Source organism: Ambystoma mexicanum, chromosome 1p (assembly GCF_040938575.1).
Source record: "Ambystoma mexicanum isolate Mex_15411 chromosome 1p, UKY_AmexF1_1, whole genome shotgun sequence".
NCBI lineage: Eukaryota > Metazoa > Chordata > Amphibia > Caudata > Ambystomatidae > Ambystoma > Ambystoma mexicanum.
The window spans coordinates 1,255,909,932-1,255,933,443 of NC_090921.1; the positions used below are offsets into that span (position 1 = coordinate 1,255,909,932).

Sequence of the window (23,512 nt, forward strand, 5' to 3'; positions counted from 1 at the left end):
AAGCAGACAGGGAAGCTGGCAGTAGCCTTAGAAGCGGGCCTTGGGTAAGGGGGGTGGCTAAAGCCTGTCGGACCCTCGTTGGTCAGGAAGAGAGAGTCCCCAGCCAATGGCAGAGCACAATAGAGACAGCCAGGAAGGCACACACAGCCTCAGATGGAGATGAGGCCAGGGTGGCCATGTTGAAAACACTGCATGGTGCACAAAGTTTGCAGGCAGAAATCCAGAAAGTTCCCAAGTTCATGTGCAGCAGGCAGCAGGATGTTATAAACACTGCCAAATGGCGCAATGTGGAAGCACTTCAGATGATGGCATTTAAGCACCGACTTTCTTCATTTTTTAAATGTTAAATATTTTTCAAAAATGCTCCCACAATTCGCACGAGGTGCAGATGGCAATGGATAATTGCACCTACCACAACCAAGTGGCTGCAAGAGCCCTGCACAGACAAGGAGACCAGGAAAATGAAGATTGGGAAGGTGAGAGGCTTCAGGACCTCGCACTCCGGAGCAAGGTGGAGGAATGAAAACAACAGAGTCAATGGTGGATAAGGTGGGAGATGGCCAGCTTCTCCAAGAGTTGCCCAGGAAGGGGAAAATGGAGATTGGGTGGTATTTTGCCAGACAGGAAGGGTCAGTAGAAGGCTTTTTGAGGAGATGGTTCACAAGGGGGTTCTTGAGGAGTAAGGGGAAGGATACAGTGCCAAAGGAGTGATTGCGGAAATCAGCCAAGACTGGAGCCAGGGAGACAATGTTGTCCTTGATAGCCCTGGAGGAGCAGGAGAGCACTTGTTTGGATGAGACGCTCATAAAGTGGACTTAGCTAGAAACCTCATTAGGTGTTATGGGAGAAAAAGAGGAAAGACGGGGGGAGACAAGAAGGGGGCCAAGGGAGGCCTGAGAGCGGGTGAGGGAGAAGGGTGTGGAGCAGAGGAGAGTGAGGACAAGATGTCCTGAGTTTTAGAAATGAAAAGAGAGGCAAGAGAAGTGCAGAGAGCCTGGGAAGGCAGAGGGGATCTGGAGTCTGCAGTAGGGTTGGCAAGTTCCTTGCAGATTTTGAAAAAGTTCAGCCATGTTATTAGTGGCCGCAGAAATGCCACTTGAATATAGGCCCTAATCTTCGAACAGATGGTGAGTATGTATTGCCAGTCTGTCAGAGGATGTGCTTGAAGCATGCCACTTCCGCTCAGCTGCTCTGCACTTGCGTTTCAGAGAAGCCAGGTCGGAGTCATACCAGGAGTTACACTTGGAGGCATGTTTCATGCGGCTCCTCATGACAGGGGCAAGGATGTCCATAGTGTTAGATATGGAGAGTTGAAGGTTAGTAAGGGCTGTGTCAGAGTGAGAGTCAGTGGCAGGAGTAGGAGGGGCAATGAAGGTGGTGGCAAATGCGGCAACTGACACTCGCTTCATAGGTCGAATGACAGAGAAGGAGGCTGGCAGAGCGGGTGGGTGCTAGGCCGGAGAACCCAGGAGGTCCAGGTGAGAGAACAGGAGAGCATGATCAGACCAAGAGAGAGGAGTAATGAGAGGGTTGGAGATGGGGATGTCTGAAGAGATGAGAGCATCCAAGGTGTGTCCGGCAGAGTGTGTTGGATTAGTGGGAAGAATGGAGAGGGAAAGAGAGTCACAGAGTTTGCGAAAGAGCCCAGAGGCCGCATCAGGGGAGTCAAGGTGAATATTGAAGTCTCTGAGGAGGAAAAGCTTGGAGGAGGAGGCCAGGAGATAAGAGGTGAAGTCAGCCCATTCAGAGAGGAAGTGGGAGACCTGGCCAAGGGGCCTGTAGATGGTGGCCAGAGTCAGAGGGACCTCAGGAGAGAAACCAAGACTGCAGACATAGCATTCAAAAGAGGAGTAGGCCTGAGTAGATATGACAGTACCAGGGACTTACTCAGGGAAGATCAGGGCCACTCCGCCCCCAGAGGCCTGGGCTTAGAGAGGATCTTGTAACCATCAGGGAGGTGAGCGTCAAAACTTGTGACAGAGCTGGCAGTGAACCACATCTCGGTGGGAGCAAGGATGTCTAGTTCTTTGCTCCTTTCCTCCCCCAGTTCTTTGCTCCTTTCCTTAAAGGGGCCATGTTCCGTTTAGCCTCCAACACCCCCGCTTTAATTATCACAAAGGTTCATGGTTTACATTTGTTCGATGAGGCAGGGTGGCTTGCGTATGCTTTTTTGCGGTCGGCTTGGCAGGTCCTCGGCTCTTTCATCTGGCACCTTTGGTAGAGGGTCCTCTGGAGGGTTTGGTTGAGGCTTGCTGTCCTCCCTGTCTTCTTCTATTACGGGTGTCTCCTCCTCTTGGTCCTCTTGAAATAGCCTGCGGAACAACAACACATTCTTTGTTATGTCTCCGCTCTCTCCTGTGGCTGTGACCATAGGCCCTCTGACTTCAGTGACTATGAGGGGTTCAGGTCGATATCTGGAGTTTGTTTTCTTCTGTTGCATCTGCCGGACCAGTACAACCTCACCTGATCTGGTGCTCTTTGGCTTTCTGCTTTTGATCTGACCACTCCTTGGCCTTTTTTTTCTTCTCGGCCTCTCTTTTCCTGATCTCTGTGTCTTCGGATTAGGTGTAGTCTTCCAGCTGTGGCAGTCGTGTTCGTGGTTTGTATTTAATCATAGGTTCGGGTGGGGTTTTGCCAGTTCATGAGGGGTGTGCCTGTAGCTCCTGAACATTGGGGAGATCGCTTGTGACATGGACAACCGATCTGAGGCCGCTTTCTGGCATACTCTCTTTGTGGTTACCTTGAAACGCTCCACGATGCCGTTGGCCTGTGGCCACAGTGGCGCGATTCTTTGATGTTGAAACCCCAATTGTGCGGCAAAACTTCCTGAACTCCTGTCCTTGAAATGGTGGACCATTGTCCGTTTTGACAATGTTGGGGACCTCTCACTCACTAAATAGTTCATCAACCACTGTCACCACTTGATGGAATGCTGTGGATGTGACGTGTTTCACTAGTGGGAATCGGAAATATTCATCTATGGCCACTAATAGGTGGCCTTCTTCCAGGGGTCCGTAGAAATCCATGGCTACCCGTTGCCAGGGGCCTTCAGGTAATGGGACTACTTGGAGCGGACATGGTGTGGGTGTCGCTGTCACTTGACATGGTATTACATACAATTAAAAACCCTAAGCATCACACATAAATGCATTGCCAACAAAGCTCCCAAATACCTCATCAACACAGTCATGAAGAAATCTCATACCAGACTCCTTGGATCTAATAACAATGCACACCTCAAAATCCCATGATACAAAAGCCTGAGTATCCTTTGTATGCAGCCTTTCCATGGAGCAGGAGCTCCCCAGACCACTGCAGGAGCAGTGGCCAACCCTGGAGACCCCATCCGATGATATCTATGGTTGTGGTAAAGGTTTTTGATGAATGTGCATAACAAAACCGGAAAATCTAGATTCTGCTGCAACATGGCTCGACTTCCCCACAAATATTGTTGTTAGTGCTCCGTTGTGCTAAATAGCACTTTGCCTCCTGTGAACAGCTCCGCAGGCCTGTGTTGTTGTGGTTGTGCTCTTCGACTCCTTTGCCTACCTCGTGGAACGAAACCCCTTCCAAGATGGCCGACCACCGTTTGGCCCGGCCTCTTTCCACCTAACCAGGGCCAGCATACTTCTTGAGGCTCCAGGTGAATTTAAACAGCCGATCCCATGAGCCGGCAAACCTCTGATTGCGTGCACTGTCCTTCGACTTTGGCAACTGCGCCACTACTTACCATTAGTATCTGTGTCAAGTTTACCCTCTCCCATCTGAATATCGATTGTGCAGTTACAGTTACTGTAAACTCATGCCTATATGCTCCATTTATCGATGCTAGCCCAATTGTGTTCTGTGCTTCTTAGGACTACTGTGGCCCAGTGCTCTGCATATTATGTCCTTTCTAAATCTGGATTACATCTATCGATATTTATACTCCATCGATTCTACTTGTCATTGATTGCGTGTTTTACTGCATTATGTACTATTTGCCACCCCATCGCCTCATGTCCCATTCTCACTGCCTCATTGATTGACTTGATATTTAACTTCTGACCACATTGCTTTGTTCTTACCTATCTTGCTGGTGCTCACATTACTCGTGTTGAGAATCCTCCTCTGCTTAATTTAATGTACTCATTTGCTACTTTATTGCCTTAGGTGGATTTTTGATCCACTTTCTGACTATTGGAAATCCACTCTGTGTAGTTAGCCAAATTGTGCCTACATGGTACTGCCCCCACGCGTATGATTGTGCATACATTGCTGCTAAGAACGTGTGCTTTCATACCCCATTTCCCATCTACTATGTGTCTTACTCGACCCACCTGAACCGTATCATTGTCACTTTAGGGATTCAAATATACCTACACTGCCCATGATACGCTGTCCAAGCTCCCGATGCTCCCTGTCACGCTCCTTTACCTATCAAGATGTATAATCCTGTCACACTATCACCTGCTAAATATACTATTTAAAAATAGTATCTTTATGGCTATTGTGGCCACGATACTCTCCCCAACCAGTACCTTAGAACATAGTGACTGGTGGCTTTCTCCATACGAGGCTGGTCAATTCTCACCTACCCTGACGAAAATGACAGCCAATAACCTCAATATGTCCTATCCAAACCATAGTAGTATCACAGGTCCCAGAGTATTTGCAACATACCCTTGCACTACCATACCAGAAACCTTAAACTCCGTGACAGACTTTCTAAACTGCACGAACCCCTCATGAGATCCTTATCCCCATTTAATAAGAGGACAACCCATCCCTCTGGTGTGAAGCTGTTGAACGCCAACAAACCTATATATGACTCTGCCTCTTGTGCCAATGCCATTCAGCATAAGACACCTAAACCCAAGTTAATTGACCAGTACACACTTAGGGCCTCATCACGGGTTTGGCGGTAACCCTTAAATGCAGCGGTAGCGCTATTACCACCGCATTTAAGGGTCCGCCACATCACGGGTTTGGCAGATTTCCCCCCAGCTCCGAGGTGAGGGGAAATCTGCCAAAATTACGTGCTCTTACCGCCGGCGGGAAATCCGCCGGCCGTAAGAGCGCGAAAATTCCCCATTGAGCCCAATGGGGAATGGGGAATTCCCAAATGGGCTCAGTGGGGAATGGGCAATACCGTTCCGCCTAACCCGTGATCCGGCGCTATTAGTGCCAGGGGGGTTTGCCGGTAGAGCTATTAACGCTGGCGCTAATAGCGCCGGCGTTACCGCCCAACTAGTGATGAGGCCCTTAGTCCTTTCCAGTGTACAGCTAAAACAGAGGCACTCTCCTTAAAGGAGCACTCCTGAATGTGAGATCACTCGTTGCCCATGCCACGGACATTTCCGACCTAATAGTGGAAAATAAATTGGACTTCCTCGCCATTACTGAGTCCTGGCTACACAATGCCGCAGGACCATCGCTTATGCTAGCCATCCCAGATGGCTATACGATATCTAGGCAAGACAGAGATGGAACTCGAGGCAGAGGTATCGCCATAATATTTAGAGTAAGTCTCTCACTGAGACTAGCCCCCCCCCAAACTTTGCAATCTTGTGAAATCCTGACGGCCAAACTCCCCCTATCCAACTCACAGTCACTCACTATCCATTTAATCTACAGACCACCCGGTCCTCCTGGGACATTCGAAGAGGATATGTACAGTATACTAACGAACAACCTTAAAACAATTTCACAACTTCTACTATTGGGTGATTTTAATCTAGGCTTTAATGACCCGGCGGACAAGCATGCCCATGAAATAGCCAACATTATTACTGCACTAGGACTATCACCAAAAAATAACAAGCCTACCCATATCCACGGGAGAACTTTAGATTGGGTAGCCGACTATAATTGCACCGCCACCATCACTTCCATCTCGCCGTTAACCTTGTGTCCTTCATACTATCAACCACCAGTTCACCTCCCTTGGCCGCTCAAACTGTCCCACCTTGCCCAACCAGAAATAAAAAGAATATCACTATGGAAAAAGTGACCCCTGCCATTCTCCCCAAAATAAATTCACTGCCTGACAACCTAGACCCTGACACCTTAGTCCATGAATATAATAAAATTATGCTTACCACATTGGACAAGATCGCACAACTCAAACTGAGACCAAGTAAACCTAAAGCCCACCTAAACAAGTGGTTTACTCCACAATTAAAGGACCTACGTCTCCTAAAAAGAAAATGTGTATCTACCTGGAGATTATGCACGTCCATTGAAAACAAAGTCAGTCTAGCTACAATCTCCACACAATATAAAAATGAAACCTGCCTGGCCAAACACAAATCCTAAAACGAGCGGATTGCTAACTCTTACTCAAGTACGAGGGAACTATTTACCATACTAAAAGAACTAGAGTCTCATCAAAAGCAAAACCTGGTGTTCAGATATTCAAAATGCTTTAGCCAATAAAGTAAAGACTCTTCAAAATAAAATAAACCATAAAAAAGACTCTCTGACTATACAGCACCCCTCTAATACCCCTGGTCCCAGCGACATACATTCGACCAAGGTCACTAGATTCTGCTTCACTAAAACCTCCATCCTAGAGGTAGAGAAAGTTATCTTATCTCTTAAACCCTCTAACTGCAAAGGTGACCTCTGCCCAGCTCAAATTATAAAAGATGTTGCCAGAGACGTGTCCCCATTTATATCTAAACTGATTAATGTATCTTTCACCTCTGGCACCATCCCCTCCAACCTAAAACAATCAAGGGTACTCCCTCTACTAAAGAAACAAACCCTAGACCCACTCATTCCCACCTTCTCAAAATACTGGATAAGGTTGCATACACACAGATCCAAACATTTCCCGAATCACACAAGCTCCTGGGAGTAAGACAATCTGGCTTTCGCCCACTACATGGGACAGAAACCGTCCTGATTGACTTAAAAACACAGATTGATGAGCTGAGAGATAAAGGTAAAACAGCCCTCCTCCTACTTTTAGATCTCTCAGCTGCATTTGATCTTGTGGATCATAAGGTCCTGTGCAATCACTTGGACTCAGCAGCTCACTTTTATACAGAAGCCATCAAATGGAAGAAATCATTCTTGAGTGAGAGAACCATGAAGGTCTTCTCACCTTCAGCAGCAGCGGACCCTATCCCTATCACGTGTGGTGTACCTCAGGGCTCATGTGTCTCCCCTACCCTGTACAACATATTTGCCAAACCTTTGTTTCGATGATCTGGACCTTCTGGGTATCACGTACACTAACTATGCAGATGATACACAGATTCTCCTCCCTCTTTCTGGGGATTATGGCAAGGATTTGGCGCTGGTGAATAGGGTATATCTCATCATCCAGGCATGGATGGCCACACAGGGACTATGCCTGAATGATGAGAAGACAGAGCTGATAATCCTGGGTACCCACTCCAATATCAACAAATTAGACCTTGAATATTCCGCATTCACCATAGATGGAAATGTGATTAAAGTAACTAAGGGGGTAAAAACCATAGGCTTTTACATTGATTCGGCCATGTCCTTTGACAAGCAAGTGAAATCACTGGCCTCCACTACTGCTTACACTTTTAAGCTTATCAGAGCAGGTAAACCATTCCTTTCAAATAACAGCTGCATGATCTTGGCCAGAGCATTAGTACTATCAAGGTTAGACTATTGTAACGCCCTATACAGTGGCGCTATTAAAGCTATCATCCAGAGGTTACAAACTCTTCAAAATAATGCCTTAAGATCAGCACTAGACATAAACAAAAGAGAACATATCTCTGCTACTAGAAGGCAATATAAATGGGTCTCCACCCACAATAAAATCTTGCTAAAAACTGTATCCTTGACCCACAAAGCACTAAACAATGCTGCCCTAAGCTACCTCTCAGACAGACTAAAGAGAGGAATGACCATTAGGCTGACAAGAACTAGTAATGCCAATTGCCTCGTGGTGCCGAGATTCAGACTTACCAAGATTGGAGGTAATAGCTTCCCTGTGCAGGCTGCTAAACTCTGGAACTACCTGCCACACGAGCTTAGAGTAGACCAACCATACTTACACTTTAGAAAAAACGATATCAACCTGCTCAACTCCACTGACCATTAGCGCGCTCTTCTCCCTCTCTTTCAACCCTAGCTCTCCTGTATATGTACTGTTTTTCTAGGACCTGTTTCGTATATATGTACCCCTGTCTTTATTTCACTTTTTTCATACGTGTAATTATATTGTATTCCTTATTTTGATTGTAATAACTTGACCTACCTGTAACCTTGTAAGCTGTGCATCTCCTTACTGCTGTGCCCTGTTACCCTTGGGCTTGGCACACATTAGAAAGAAAGAAATAAACAAACAAACAAGAGAAAGCGGGGCGCAGTAGTTTTAAAGTCCTTGCTCCCAGACACTGGAATGTCCTACCCACCAATATCAAGAATGAAACATCCTACCCACAATTCAAAGAAATCGCTGAAAACTTGGTTATTCAACCATTACTAAATTGAACCAAGACCCTTACCCACCCTGACCAGACCTCCTCCCTTCACTTGTATATATAATGTATGTATGTAATGTAATTCTTCTCTTGTCTACTGTATTAATTTATAATGTTAAGATTGTACCTTCTCATTGTCTATAACTATGCTGTGATACCTCTGGGTCTGGGCATATAACAAATGTAATAAATAAATAAAAAAATAAATGGTATGCAGTGTCTCAGTGTGTCTTCAACTATGGTGTCCATGTAGGGGAACCACATTTTATTCCATAGGATCTTCTTGGTGTTGGCTATGCCTCTGTGTCCTTCATGTGCGATGACGACCAGGGGCTTCCTGAGGCTCTTGGGGGCCACTAGCCGGTTTCCTCTCAAGAGTGTCCCTAGTTCTGTTGTGGCTAGCTCCTTGTGTATTCGTGCCATCCTCTGCAGGTGTCTCCTGTCCACCTCCCCAAATGAAGACAGCCGTCAGGACTTGTTATAATCATTTTCAGTACTGTGATACATCAACCATGATTCCATCAGAGAACCAGGCGTGGGACCCTTCTCATGTTGCCATGGAAAGGCAGACGCATTCTGATCCCGACCCTGCGGGTGGTATTCCGTGGGAAGATCACATGGGGGGGACAGGTCAGGAAGAATGGGAGACCCCCTTATTCAACTTTACTAGAAACCCTAATCTCCTAATGGCGTATTGCAAAATAGAGGAGGTGGGAAAAATGAACTTTGCCATTTGTTACTTCAAGTCCCATAATTCCCTAAGTACTGGCACGAAGAAGAGGGATAAAAGGGTGTTGCAGGAATGGTTAGATCTTTAACTCAAATGACCCACACCTGAAGGAGACAGAGACGTTTAAAATGCCCCCTCAGGTACATGCCATAGAGAAGGATGGGAAGGAGGAAAAGGAAGAGAAGAGCGGAGGGAAGCTGTTGAAGCAGAAGCAGTGTGGTTCATGCAGGCAGCCCAGACCGAACATGGAGGAGAGAGAAGACGTTGGGACTGCTTTTCAGCAGATATCAACTGCAGGTCCAGAGAGGGTCTGTGTCTCTCAACTCCTGAAGTGCACAAGATGCGCAGTGGGAAGTGAAAGCGAGGGAAGCTTTCCTTCCCTGCAGGCAATCTCAGGTGGCTGGCGTGCACCCGAGGGCCTCGAGGCAGACTCAGGTGGGGCATTGAGGCAGACTCAGGTGGCTGGCGTGCATCGGAGGGCCTCAGGAACACAAGGAACTCCTGTTGCAGGTGGCATGGGTGAAGGCAGACTAAAAAGAGCAATTTTCCGGGTTGCAATGAGCAATGGAAGCAGAATTCCTGCGAGGGGATCGGAAGTGCATGTCTTACCCCGTCAGTTCAAAATCTGGTTGTGACCCCGGAGCACTCCGCAACTGCTTGCGTGTTCCAGGCAGGCGTTTGTCAATTACGTAGCACTTGTGTATGTTTAAGGTAGTTCAGAAAGTATTTTTGAATACCAAACTATTGAGAAGCAGTGACCGCAGCATTCGCTTATGAGTGAAAGTGCTTCTCAAGATAATTTTGAAAACCAAACTATTTAACCACAGTGACAATCTTATGTAACAAAACCAAATGACTGTCACTTTAAATTTGTCCATGGAAAACCCAGCAACCCGATGGGGAGATATTGTTAAGAAGTAACATCCACACGCATTAACCCAGCCAAATGCCAAAGCAAATACAATCCAGCAGATATTGCCAACAGCAGAGAGGGGCAAATAAAAGATTCATAAGGGTTGAGACTTGTTGCCCATACTTGGTACGTGGTACAAGCTGGTATTAACTCACATTGTCAAAACCTTTAGAGAAGCAGAATGGGACCCTAGGCTTGTCAGTGTTTCGTTACTTATGCAGGTGGAAAACAAGGCCAGCAAAAAGGCTGCCCCTTCGGAAAAGGATATTCAGAAGGAGAGGAGCATTAATTTCAGAAGAGTATGAAAGAGCACTAATGTGAATCTTTTTTTATCTGAAGAGTTGTTAAGAGTTCTAAAGCTGCTAACTGTTAAATATGTTGAGGCTGTTGTGAATCTGCTGTCAATTGATCTTACCCACAAAAACACTTTTAGTTGTGAAACACTGTTCAGGCAGGGGAGTATACCTGGGTGGTCAACCTTTGGAGAAGTAGACCTGGCATGGGAGTAGACCAAGTGGAAGTTGAAGAAGTGCTACAAAGTGGGCCTGACAGAGACAATTTATGTTGCTCGTATTTCTGAAGAAAGGGCTGGGCAAAGCTGTTACAAAGAAGTTGTGTTTCTTAAGAATATATCAGTTATGGCAAATCATCCTGACAAAGACAATAATTTTTGTTCTTGATGAACTGAGGATAAATCAGACAAGGAGAAGAAAAGTCTTCTGCTTTCTTTGTTGACTCATTGGAGTGTTGGAACTTTCTTTTGAGGAAGTGAAGTTACCAAAAACTGTGGTGGAACTTTCTATTGACCAATTGGAGATGCAAAGAACTTTGTTGGAACCCTGTTGCAAACCAGGATTTCCTTACTTTCTTTTCTGGGACTATATGAAGCAGAAAGCTGGGGAAGGGGAATTCACCATGGTTCTAAGAGACTGTTGTTACAAAACAGAGACAACCATTATTGTTTTGAACTGCCATGCATTTTCTTATTTCTTTGTTGTATGTATGATTGTGAGGGGAAGATATCCTTTATTAGAGTGTTTCCTTTAGTTTATTTTAGGCAGGGAAACCCTCATTAAGCATAGTGAGGCATTTACAAAGTTGTCCGCCTCACATTTCTGACCCCTCACGGTACTTAGTAATGCCTTTTTGGCTCATGTAAGGCCCCTGCTTTCTTTCAATACATCTTAAATGACATTATTTGTGACATTCTTGATACATTTGTGGTAATATACCTTGATGCAATTAGCCCAACATCTCTCATCACCCAAGCCTTCTGCTGGCACTCACTATCGTTGTTCTAAGACTCCAAGTTCGACTCTATTTTCATCCTTGGCTCATGTGAAAGGAGACCACTATTTGATCAATTTTGCAGCTTTTAAATGTCTTGAATGAATTAAACTTGGTGTTCTTTCTTTGCACCTTAACAAGGGATGATGCATCCTTTGTAAGTTTTCCCTTTTCCATAATAGATAGTTGACCGTCGCTGCTTCAATCTTGACTCCATGCCAAACAGCCTCACCATGCAGCTCCACGATTCAACATATTCTTGCTGCAGCATAGTTTTTCTCTTCCCTCTTTATGGTTCCTGGCTTACAAAATTTGTGATACTGATGTCCAGCTTCTATACAGTGGCGGCTTCACCTGCATTCTATTCACTACGTATATCCAGCTTCTATGATGACTTAGTCTACTTGTGTTTCAACATCTATACAATTATTAAACGGTTGATTATTTTCAACAATTTGTGCACATGTAATCTTCTTTTTCATATTTAAAAGTTCACTTGATTCTTTACTTCATCATTGGTTTCTGTAGGACCCATACATAATTTTCAGCTGGTATCTCGGGATGTCGCACATGTTTCTTGTGATGTCACCAACCTCTCTCTTTGCTCTTTTTCATATTCCTTCAGGGAGTTCCTCCCACAGATTGTCGTCTCTTCGGGGATACATTCGATAGGGTTGTCTCAATGGGTATCTTCTTTCTTTCAGTATTGGCAAAACTGCTAGTGTCAAACACGGCACGATCTCAGACTTCCAACATATAGGAGATAGGGGGCAGGATTTCCTGCAGAGGCATGCAGCTGCTCCACTACAATAGCATTTGTTTTTGTTGCTTTAATATCGGTTTGTGAAATGAGTGTTAACAATAAAGCAATTCAATTAAATGTCAAATGTCCTCAAACTTCCACACGGTACTCCAATCCAATTAGTAAGATATGAGCTAGATCTCACTTCGATAAAGCCATGTTACAGTGGAAATCATCGTCTTTATATAGGAAATGTATAGTAGAGACCCAGGTGAGAGGCTTCTCACTAGTCAAGGAGGACTTGAGCAATTATAGTGATCCAGTCCTTGAACTGTGGAGATCGACATATTGCCTGATAATTGAGGAATTGAATACCTCTGAAGGGATGCTTCACTTATCCCCAGTGGCTGTTAAAATTAAGTTATGGAGAATCGACTGGTCGGAAACATTGGAACAAATATCGCAATTTATGTTACATCAGAATTTTTGTGATGAATCACGGCCCTACAATACCTTCCCTAGCTACTTAGTGAAATTTCCATGTTTCCTCTATAGGTCCCAATTCCTAAGGATCCGCTTCAATCTATATCCTAATAAGGGCATTTCAATCTCTAGGAGATTGTGGAGGAGTGAGGATTTGAGATGTAGGTCATGCAGTAATGAGAACAGCAGTGAAAGACTGCAACACCTATTGCTTTTTTGCACAGGCTTAATTGTGAAAAGAACACTCCACCTCGGAAAATGTTTTGATGAAATGGTTATGATTACACCAGAGAAATGGTGGATTGTGTTCAGATGCGGGAAAAGAGTGTCAATGATTATAGCACTGATTACGTTTTTGGAGAACGGATTTAAGGGGTTGGAGACCTTGATTGAGGACAACTAAGTAACTGCTTTTAATATGTTTGCATGCACTGTAACAAAATGTGACTAGGATGTTTTTTTTATTTGTTTGAATATTTTAGAATTATAAAATGTTAGAATGAACTGTTTTTTATAAATTTACGTTTTTGTCTTTTAATGGAACTGTAATAAATTGGAAATATTAAATATGATTTTATATGTGTTTTGACATGGGTGAAGGGTTTATTTGAAGCCAAACACCAATAAATAAATACAATTAAATCTCACTGGTACGTAAGCTGGGAAAACTATCATTTAGACACACTATTTTGTCTATATTTCATCACTCAACATCAGGGACAAAGTCCCCCAACCTTGATATGCTAATTTCTGGTGACGCCACATTCAATTGGTATGCTAATGGGTCCCCCACATTGTTTTTTTAGGACTTGACCCCTGGTAAACATAGCAGTTTGGGGATCCTCACTAAAGCATCTTGCAGGCCCCTACCCATCATTTTGTGTTGAGGGTGGGAGAGCACTGATGGGCGTCTCCGATTGGCTCCATCTGCATTTCTCTTCCATCCTGAAAGTAAGCCCTGTGAATGCGGGAGAGGGTGGCAGCAGCACTGCTCTCTCGCTGTCCACGTCTCTTCACCAGCTCTTGAGAAGTGCTGACACTGCGTTTTTAAGTGTGCAGCAGTTCCGCTGAGAAAGTCTGGGACTGGTTTATTACATGTGAAACAGCAGTGGCAGGATGCGCGCCCCACCTCAGCAGTTTTGAAGTTAAAAGATATGGGCAAAAGCAGTACAAAATTACCTGACTTCGCCCTGCACAAGCACACTTTGCACAGTTCCATGAATCAGCGTTTGTGTTGGCAGTGGAAAGTGACTTTTAAGCAGTATAAAGTCACTTAGCACCATGCCCGACATTCCATTATCTTTATCACAAGATAACTGTTTTCTGCCAATAAGATATTGGATTTGTTGAGCATGGGTTTCCTCAAACGCATGGGAGATGCAGGAAGAGGGAACAGGGCTACTCATCACTGGGATTACAGGACATGTGACATGAGGGTAGGGTAATGGACTGAGCCAACTTTGCTGTTTAGATGGAATGGCTACTGTACCTTAGGATGGTAGCCTCTTTTATTTCCCCTACACTTACTGAGTTGACCTTCCCTTTGCCAGACATTGACTTTGTCATGCATTGACTTCTTCATGTCTTTACTTCGTCCGCATGCATATTCACATTGTGAAGGTGGCAATGCATGTGGTTAAGGTTATGGTAGGTGGTCAATGGGTGGCATCGAGGTAGAATATGGTGTAAAAAAGAAAGGGGCGCAGAGGATCTCCCCCTGTAATGACAAAGTGAACGCTAGGGGAAGTGAACGACAGGAGAAGCACATGTATCGAGAAGCAAAGGTGACTCTGTGAATGTATGACATAGTGAATGGAGGTAAAGCAAAGACATACATCTGTAAGGATGAGATATTTATATGTGTGGACAGCATGTGTTTCAATAGGTATTAAGTTGGAAGGGTAGAGAATGCTGTAACAATTGGTGTTTAACTTTCAGCGCCTTTGGAAACTGGTTTCACCATCCACGTGCTGCCTCAGAAGCTGTGCAGCATTCAGGGGGACTGTCTTGAGAGCATGCTTCTGGTTCCAGTCAGAGAGAAGAAAGGACAGAAGGCATGCAGCATTGCAGTGAGTGCAATGCACTGCTCAGTTTTGGCACTGAGCTCATGGAAGAACAGGGAGACGATAAAAAGCATGGAGCAAGTACACAAACACAAAGCTACTGAGGGGAGGGGAGGACGGGCAAGAGTTGCCATTCTTCCAGTATTATACCAGAAGGAGTTGCTGTGGAGCGGGATGAGGGGCGAGACTTGCCTACCCTCCAGTATTATACCAGAAGGATTTGCTGTGGAACGGGATGAGGGGCGAGACTTGTTTATCCTCCAGTATTACAGCAGAGGGAGCTGCTGAGGAGAGGGGATGAGTGGCGAGAGTTACCTATCCTCCAGTACTACAGTAGAGCAAGCTGCTGGGGAGCGAGGATGATGGGTGAGAGTTTCCTATCCTCCAGTACTACAGTAGAGGGAGCTTCTGAGGAGCGGGCATGAGTGGCGAGAGTTGCCTTTCCTCCAGTACTATAGCAGAGGGAGCTGCTGTGGAGCGGGATGAGGGGCGAGACTTGCCTACCCTCCAGTACTATAGTAGAGGGAGCTTCTGAGGAGCGGGCATGAGTGGCGAGAGTTGCCTTTCCTCCAGTACTATAGCAGAGGGAGCTGCTAAAGAACGAGGATGAGGGGTGAGAGTTGCCTATCCTGCAGTATTACAGCAGAGGGAGCTGCTGTGGAGCGGGATGAGGGGCGAGACTTGCCTATCCTGCAGTATTACAGCAGAGGTAGCTGCTAAGGACAGGGTATGAGTGGCGAGAGTTGCCTGTCCATCAGTTCTGTAGCAGCAGATGCCGCTGAGAAGGGTTCAATGCTGAAGTACCAAATAAAAAGTAATGAGGCTGAAAACATCGAATTCTTTTTAATAACATTTCTAAAATCCTTATTTTAAAAAATTAGCGTTTTCGGCCTCATTATTTTTGTCATTCGTTGTTTTGATGGAATATCGCTGAGCAGCATGGACAAGAGGCGAGAGTTGCCTCTCCGTCAGTGCTATGTAGAATGGGCTGCTGAGGAGCGGGGATGAGGGGCGAGAGTTGCCTTCAGTGATATAGTGATATACAGAAGGGGCTGTTTAGGAGCGGGAATGAGGGGCTTGCAGTTGCCTATTCTTCAGCACTATAGCAGAAGGAGCTGCCTCGGAGGGGATGAGGGACGAGAGTTGCCTATCCTGCAGTATTACAGCAGAGGGAGCTGCTGAGGAGCAGGATGAGGGATGAGAGTTGCCAATCCTGCAGTATTATAGCAGAGGGAGCTGCTGAGGAGCGGGGATGAGGGACGAGAGTTGCCTATCCTGCAGTATTACAGCAGAAAGAGCTGCTGAGGAGCAGGATGAGGGACGAGAGTTGCCTATCCTGCAGTATTACAGCAGAGGGAGCTGCTGAGGAGCGGGGATGAGGGACGAGAGTTGCCTATCCTGCAGTATTACAGCAGAGGGAGCTGCTGAGGAGCGGGGGTGAGGGACGAGAGTTGCCTATCCTGCAGTATTACAGCAGAAAGAGCTGCTGAGGAGCAGGATGAGGGACGAGAGTTGCATATCCTGCAGTATTACAGCAGAAAGAGCTGCTGAGGAGCAGGATGAGGGACGAGAGTTGCCTATCCTGCAGTATTACAGTGGAAAGAGCTGCTGAGGAGCAGGATGAGGGATGAGAGTTGCCTATCCTGCAGTATGACAGCAGAGGGAGCTGCTGAGGAGCAGGGATGAGGGACCAGAGTTGCCTATCCTGCAGTATTACAGCAGAAAAAGCTGCTGAAGAGCAGGACGAGGGATGAGAGTTGCCTATCCTGCAGTATTACAGCAGAGGGAGCTGCTGAGGAGCGGGGATGAGGGACGAGAGTTGCCTATCCTGCAGTATTACAGCAGAAGGAGCTGCTGAGGAGCAGGATGAGGGACGAGAGTTGCCTATCCTGCAGTATTACGGCAGAGGGAGCTGCTGAGGAGCAGGATGAGGGATGAGAGTTGCCTATCCTGCAGTATTACAGCAGAGGGAGCTGCTGAGGAGCGGGGATGAGGGACGAGAGTTGCCTATCCTGCAGTATTACAGCAGAGGGAGCTGCTGAGGAGCGGGGGTGAGGGACGAGAGTTGCCTATCCTGCAGTATTACAGCAGAAAGAGCTGCTGAGGAGCAGGATGAGGGACGAGAGTTGCATATCCTGCAGTATTACAGCAGAAAGAGCTGCTGAGGAGCAGGAGGAGGGGCGAGAGCTGCCTATCCTGCAGTATTACAGCAGACAGAGCTGCTGAGGAGCTGGGATGAGGGACGAGAGTTGCCTATCCTGCAGTATTACAGCAGAAAGAGCTGCTGAGGAGCAGGATGAGGGACGAGAGTTGCCTATCCTGCACTATTACAACAGAAAGAGCTGCTGAGGAGCAGGATGAGGGGCGAGAGCTGCCTATCCTGCAGTATTACAGCAGAGGGAGCTGCTGAGGAGTGGGGACGAGGGACGAGAGTTGCCTATACTGCAGCGTTATATAGATGGGGTGTGGTTGAGGAATGGGGATGAAGGGCGAGAGTTGCCTATCCTTTAGTGCCATAGCAGCAGGAGCGGATGAGCAGCAGGGTTGAGGGACCAGAGTTGCCTATCCTGCAGTATTACAGCAGAGGGAGCTGCTGAGGAGCAGGATGAGGGATGAGAGTTGCCTATCCTGCAGTATTACAGCAGAGGGAGCTGCTGAGGAGCGGGGATGAGGGACAAGAGTTGCCTATCCTGCAGTATTACAGCAGAAAGAGCTGCTGAGGAGCAGGATGAGGGACGAGAGTTGCCTATCCTGCAGTGTTACAGCAGAGGGAGCTGCTGAGGAGCGGGGGTGAGGGACGAGAGTTGCCTATCCTGCAGTATTACAGCAGAAAGAGCTGCTGAGGAGCAGGATGAGGGACGAGAGTTGCATATCCTGCAGTATTACAGCAGAAAGAGCTGCTGAGGAGCAGGAGGAGGGGCGAGAGCTGCCTATCCTGCAGTATTACAGCAGACAGAGCTGCTGAGGAGCTGGGATGAGGGATGAGAGTTGCCTATCCTGCAGTATTACAGCAGAAAGAGCTGCTGAGGAGCAGGATGAGGGACGAGAGTTGCCTATCCTGCACTATTACAACAGAAAGAGCTGCTGAGGAGCAGGATGAGGGGCGAGAGCTGCCTATCCTGCAGTATTACAGCAGAGGGAGCTGCTGAGGAGTGGGGACGAGGGACGAGAGTTGCCTATACTGCAGCGTTATATAGATGGGGTGTGGTTGAGGAATGGGGATGAAGGGCGAGAGTTGCCTATCCTTTAGTGCCATAGCAGCAGGAGCTGATGAGCAGCAGGGTTGAGGGACCAGAGTTGCCTATCCTGCAGTATTACAGCAGAGAGAGCTGCTGAGGAGCAGGATGAGGGATGAGAGTTGCCTATCCTGCATTATTGCAGCAGAGGGAGCTGCTGAGGAGCGGGGATGAGGGACAAGAGTTGCCTATCCTGCAGTATTACAGCAGAAAGAGCTGCTGAGGAGCAGGATGAGGGATGAGAGTTGCCTATCCTGCAGTATTACAGCAGAGGGAGCTGCTGAGGAGCGGGGATGAGGGACGAGAGTTGCCTATCCTGCAGTATTACAGCAGAGGGACCTGCTGAGGAGCGGGGTGATGGACGAGAGTTGCCTATCCTGCAGTATTACAGCAGAGGGAGCTGCTGAGGAGCAGGAATGAGGGATGAGAGTTGCCTATCCTGCAGTATTACAGCAGAGGGAGCTGCTGAGGAGCGGGGGTGAGGGACGAGAGTTGCCTATCCTGCAGTATTACAGCAGAAAGAGCTGCTGAGGAGCAGGATGGGGGACGAGAGTTGCCTATCCTGCAGTATTACAGCAGAAAAAGCTGCTGGGGAGCAGGGTGAGGGGCGAGAGCTGCCTATCCTGCAGTATTACAGAAGACAGAGCTGCTGAGGAGCCGGGATGAGGGACGAGAGTTGCCTATCCCGCAGTATTACAGCAGAGGAAGCTGCTGAGGAGCAGGGTGAGGGACGAGAGTTGCCTATCCTGCAGTATTACAGCAGACAGAGTTGCTGAGGAGCTGGGATGAGGGACGAGAGTTGCGTATCCTGCAATATTACAGCAGAAAGAGCTGCTGAGGAGCAGGATGAGGGACAAGAGTTGCCTATCCTGCAGTATTACAGCAGAAAGAGCTGCTGAGGAGCAGGATGATGGGCGAGAGTTGCCTATCCTGCAGTATTACAGCAGAGGGAGCTGCTGAGGAGTGGGGACGAGGGACGAGAGTTGCCTATACTTCAGCATTATATAGATGGGGTGTGGTTGAGGAATGGGGATGAAGGGCGAGAGTTGCCTATCCTTCAGTGCCATAGCAGCAGGAGCTGATGAGCAGCAGGGATGAGGGACCAGAGTTGCCTATCCTGCAGTATTACAGCAGAGGGAGCTGCTGAGGAGCAGGATGAGGGATGAGAGTTGCCTATCCTGCAGTATTACAGCAGAGGGAGCTGCTGAGGAGCGGGGATGAGGGACAAGAGTTGCCTATCCTGCAGTATTAGTATTACAGCAGAAAGAGCTGCTGAGGAGCAAGATGAGGGATGAGAGTTGCCTATCCTGCAGTATTACAGCAGAGGGAGCTACTGAGGAGCGGGGATGATGGACAAGAGTTGCCTATCCTGCAGTATTACAGCAGAGGGAGCTGCTGAGGAGCGGGGTGATGGACGAGACTTGCCAATCCTGCAGTATTACAGCAGAGGGAGCTGCTGAGGAGCAGGAATGAGGGACGAGAGTTGCCTATCCTGCAGTATTACAGCAGAGGGAGCTGCTGAGGAGCGGGGGTGAGGGATGAGAGTTGCCTATCCTGCAGTATTACAGCAGAACGAGCTGCTGAGGAGCAGGATGAGTGACGAGAGTTGCCTATCCTGCAGTATTACAGAAAAAAGAGCTGCTGAGGAGCAGGGTATGGGGCGAGAGCTGCCTATCCTGCAGTATTACAGCAGACGGAGCTGCTGAGGAGCCGGGATGAGGGACGAGAGTTGCCTATCCTGCAGTATTACAGCAGAGGAAGCTGCTGAGGAACGGGGATGAGGGATGAGAGTTGCCTATCCTGCAGTATTACAGCAGAAAGAGCTGCTGAGGAGCAGGATGAGGGACGAGAGTTGCCTATCCTGCAGTATTACAGCAGAAAGAGCTGCCGAGGAGCAGGATGAGGGGCGAGAGTTGCCTATCCTGCAGTATTCCAGCAGAGGGAGCTGCTGAGGAGTGGGGACGAGGGACGAGAGTTGCCTATACTGCAGCGTTGTATAGATGGGGTGTGGTTGAGGAATGGGGATGAAGGGCGAGAGTTGCCTATCCTGCAGTATTACAGCAGAGGGAGCTGCTGAGGAGCGGGGATGAGGGACGAGAGTTGCCTATCCTGCAGTATTACAACAGAAAGAGCTGCTGAGGAGCAGGATGAGGGATGAGAGTTGCCTATCATGCAGTATTACAGCAGAGGGAGCTGCTGAGGAGCGGGGGTGAGGGACGAGAGTTGCCTATCCTGCAGTATTACAGCAGAGGGAGCTTCTGAGGAGCGGGGGTGAGGGACGAGAGTTGCCTATCCTGCAGTATTACAGCAGAAGGAGCTCCTGAGGAGCAGGATGAGGGGCGAGGGTTGCCTATCCTGCAGTATTACAGCAGACAGAGCTGCTGAGGAGCTGGGATGAGAGTTGCCTATCCTGCAGTATTACAGCAGAGGGAGCTGCTGAGGAGCGGGGATGAGGGACGAGAGTTGCCTATCCTGCAGTATTACAGCAGAAAGAGCTGCTGAGGAGCAGGATGATGGGTGAGAGTTGCCTATCCTGCAGTATTAAAGCAGAGGGAGCTGCTGAGGAGTGGGGACGAGGGACGAGAGTTGCCTATACGGCAGCGTTATATAGATGGGGTGTGGTTGAGGAATGGGGATGAAGGGCGAGTTGCCTATCCTTCAGTGCCATAGCAGCAGGAGCTGATGAGCAACAGGGATGAGGGGTAAGAGTTGCCTAGCAGCAGGAGCTGATGAGCAGCAGGGATGAGGGGTAAGAGTTGCCTAGCAGCAGGAGCTGATGAGCAGCAGGGATGAGGGGTAAGAGTTGAGTAAGAGTTGCCTATCCTCCAGTACCATAGCAGCAGGAGCTGATGAGCAGCAGGGATGAGGGGTAAGAGTTGCCTATCCTCCAGTACCATAGCAGCAGGAGCTGATGAGCAGCAGGGATGAGGGGTAAGAGTTGACTATCCTCCAGTACCATAGCAGAGGTAGCTGCTGTTCCGAGATCAGAAGACCAGATCTTGTTTTTGGCCTCCAAAGCTGCCCCAACTTCAAAAGGCATGAATCACCCAAGACATGAATGGCTTCAGAACTCCGAATGGACCCCAGCGAAAGAAAGAGAGCGAATGCTGCTAGGGTGCACCGGGACTCTGGAGGGGCGAGAACATAGGGTAGAGAAGGACAAGACTGGAACGATACTTGACCAACTAGCCGGTACAGGGCTGCGTAGCCTGATGCTTTACCGCTCGCTACGCGCTTCCTGTGCAAATAAGCGCAGTTCACTCTGAACTCTGGTGTTTGCCAATGTTGTATGGACTCAAATGAATTCATGTTTGTTCTATAGTGGCGGTCCTGCCACTGGGTCACCGTCTATTCATCTGTGACTTCTACAGAGGAGGAACGGTCTTTCTTGTGAAGGTCTGGACATTGGGCACACCTAGATATACCCCCGAAACATCCTGATGGGAGAGGAAATAGGAACTATCATCTTAGTCCAAGGGCTGCAGGAAAAGTGCAAGCCATGCCTGCTTGGCTACAGCTAAAGCGCTATTGGGTCAGGGTTGCCCAAAGAGAACTTGCCGAAAGAAGAGAAAAGCCATGCACAAAAAGACTTAAGGAAAATACAATGTATGCATTAGTAGAACCCGGTGATTCAAGTAGCTCATGTTGCATCCCACACCTGTGCGCAAAGCAATCATTTTGTATTGGTGTTTAGTATGCAGGTGCATTGGACCCCCGTGGTCCTATATCTACTTCGTTTAACAATAGCATTTTGAGTGGGCACACTGGCCCAATGTGTTCGTATGTTGGCATAGCAGGAATGACTGCGGTGATTCACATGCTTTCTTGACCACGGAATGCCATAGCTGTGGAAGGCCCAGTCTCCAGTGTTTACAATACAGGTGCCCACATTATGGATGTGCAGCCTGTGCTGCGCCGTATCTCGGGTCCAAGCCCGCTGCTGCCACCGCTGACTTTGCAACTGTCTCTCAGCCATGTGCCCTGAGAGATGAGGGCCATTGAACTGCCAGCGGCATACGCTCTCGTGATGCCATTTCCGTGCACTATGAGCGGCGGGCAAGGGAGGAAACAGAGGGGGTCGTGAAGCCGTCCCATCCCCGGGGAAGGTTCGAGTGTTGAATGGGAGAGAGTAGCCTGGGGCAAGGCCAGGCCTGCACTTTTACTGCCCCATTAGAAGCGTAACTGTTCCTCTCAGGAGTGCTCACATTGTCCAATTAAAGGTGATGTTATCTTATTAATGAGGTGACAGAATGTAAAAATAGCAGCCACGGGACATCAATGAGTCTGTGCTAGGGGAAGCCAATGGATTACTAGATGAACAGGCGTGTTTTGTTATCATTCCTGAATTGGAGGTGACTTCCGGTCTGTCTCAGTGGCAGTGCGAGTGTTGGAGAGGGGAGAAGAGGAAGCACCCAGATAGCCCGCTTTCCTTTGCTGGCCTTTTCGAAGATTCTGACCACACGGCAGTAATAATGTGAGGAATGTATGGGGTGAAAGGGATAGGTCTGTTGAATTTGCCTAGGAAATAGGTTCCTAGCTCATAGAAGGTCGGTTCACTCCATGGTTGCTTCATTTTGAACAACTGCACATTACATTTCCATAAAATATGTCAGAGATGAGATCACTGCATTGCGTGCTCCTTGCGACTATTCCTCCATGCCCAAAAACAACCACGGGACGTATCAGTGTTTCCCCACACCTCCGCCCAGTAGCGTACCGACACCCTGCACAAACCTTCTGCAGAGAAACGGGGTCTGATGCCTCCTATGGACCGCATTCTCCTGGGGCACGCAGATGGGCTCTGAGCCCTGCTGAGGATGCAGTTGAGAGAGCTTGCATGGACCCTGGCACAAAGGCGCCTCACCCTCGGCTGCCTCTCCTTTTCACAGCCAACGTGACGTGCCGCGCTGCTGTTGCCATGGGAACCTTTCCTCTCAGAATGCTTCCCCTTCTCCTTTATCTTTCATGCTCTGCGCTCCTCCCCGCGCCCCCTCTTTTCCGTCACTTCACTTCTGCATGTAGTCTCTTGTCAGTTCTATTCAAATCAATGATGCTTTATTGATAGGAGTTACAGGTTTACAAGTATTGCCAAAGCTTTACAGAGCCTGAAGTGTTGCCAGAGTAGTTGTACATGGGTCTTCGCATCTCTGATAGCGCCGCAGGCTTAGTGCCTGCTGCTAATCCTCCCAGCTCTGGGATACCTCCCAGCTGAGTGCATTCAGCTCTGCGAAATCAGTCCTCCCCCTAGACAATTTACCATGCTAGGCTGTTCATGAGGAAGCCGCGTGTTCACAAGAGCCCAGCAAGGTGGACACATCTCGCCATGCTCTGCTCTCCAGGCCTTGGTCAGTCTCCAGCGTGTGGTGGTCACGGCCTCTGTGCATGGCCATTGCTTGCCACTGACTTAGAGACGTCTTTATGCGAGGGCAAAAGGGCTTGTGCCACGGCCCTCCTCCATGGCAGCAAGTTTCCAAGAAGTCAGAGCCCATTATTTATAAAACACGCCTGAATGTTGTTTGATTAACCCTGTAAAGCTTTGTGCGTTCACTGAAGAACACACAGTGGGTCAGATTCTCAAACCCCTTTGGGTGCAAGTGATGAAATG

At 48.0% G+C, this 23,512-nt stretch overlaps 1 protein-coding gene across 4 annotated transcripts in view; it reads right to left on the minus strand.

The window, feature by feature from the left end:
* The window catches only part of LOC138452691 (leucine-rich repeat-containing protein 4B-like), a 1,036,288-nt gene that overhangs the window by 842,944 nt on the left and 169,832 nt on the right, over positions 1 to 23,512 (minus strand). The window contains exon 1 of one of the 4 annotated variants that reach the window (XM_069605049.1): positions 22,642 to 22,787. The exons of the other annotated variants lie outside the window; for them this stretch is intronic. The gene's annotated coding sequence lies outside the window, so the exon portion shown is untranslated. Of the gene's footprint in view, positions 1 to 22,641; positions 22,788 to 23,512 lie in introns of those variants that run through there. 4 annotated transcript variants of the gene reach the window in all.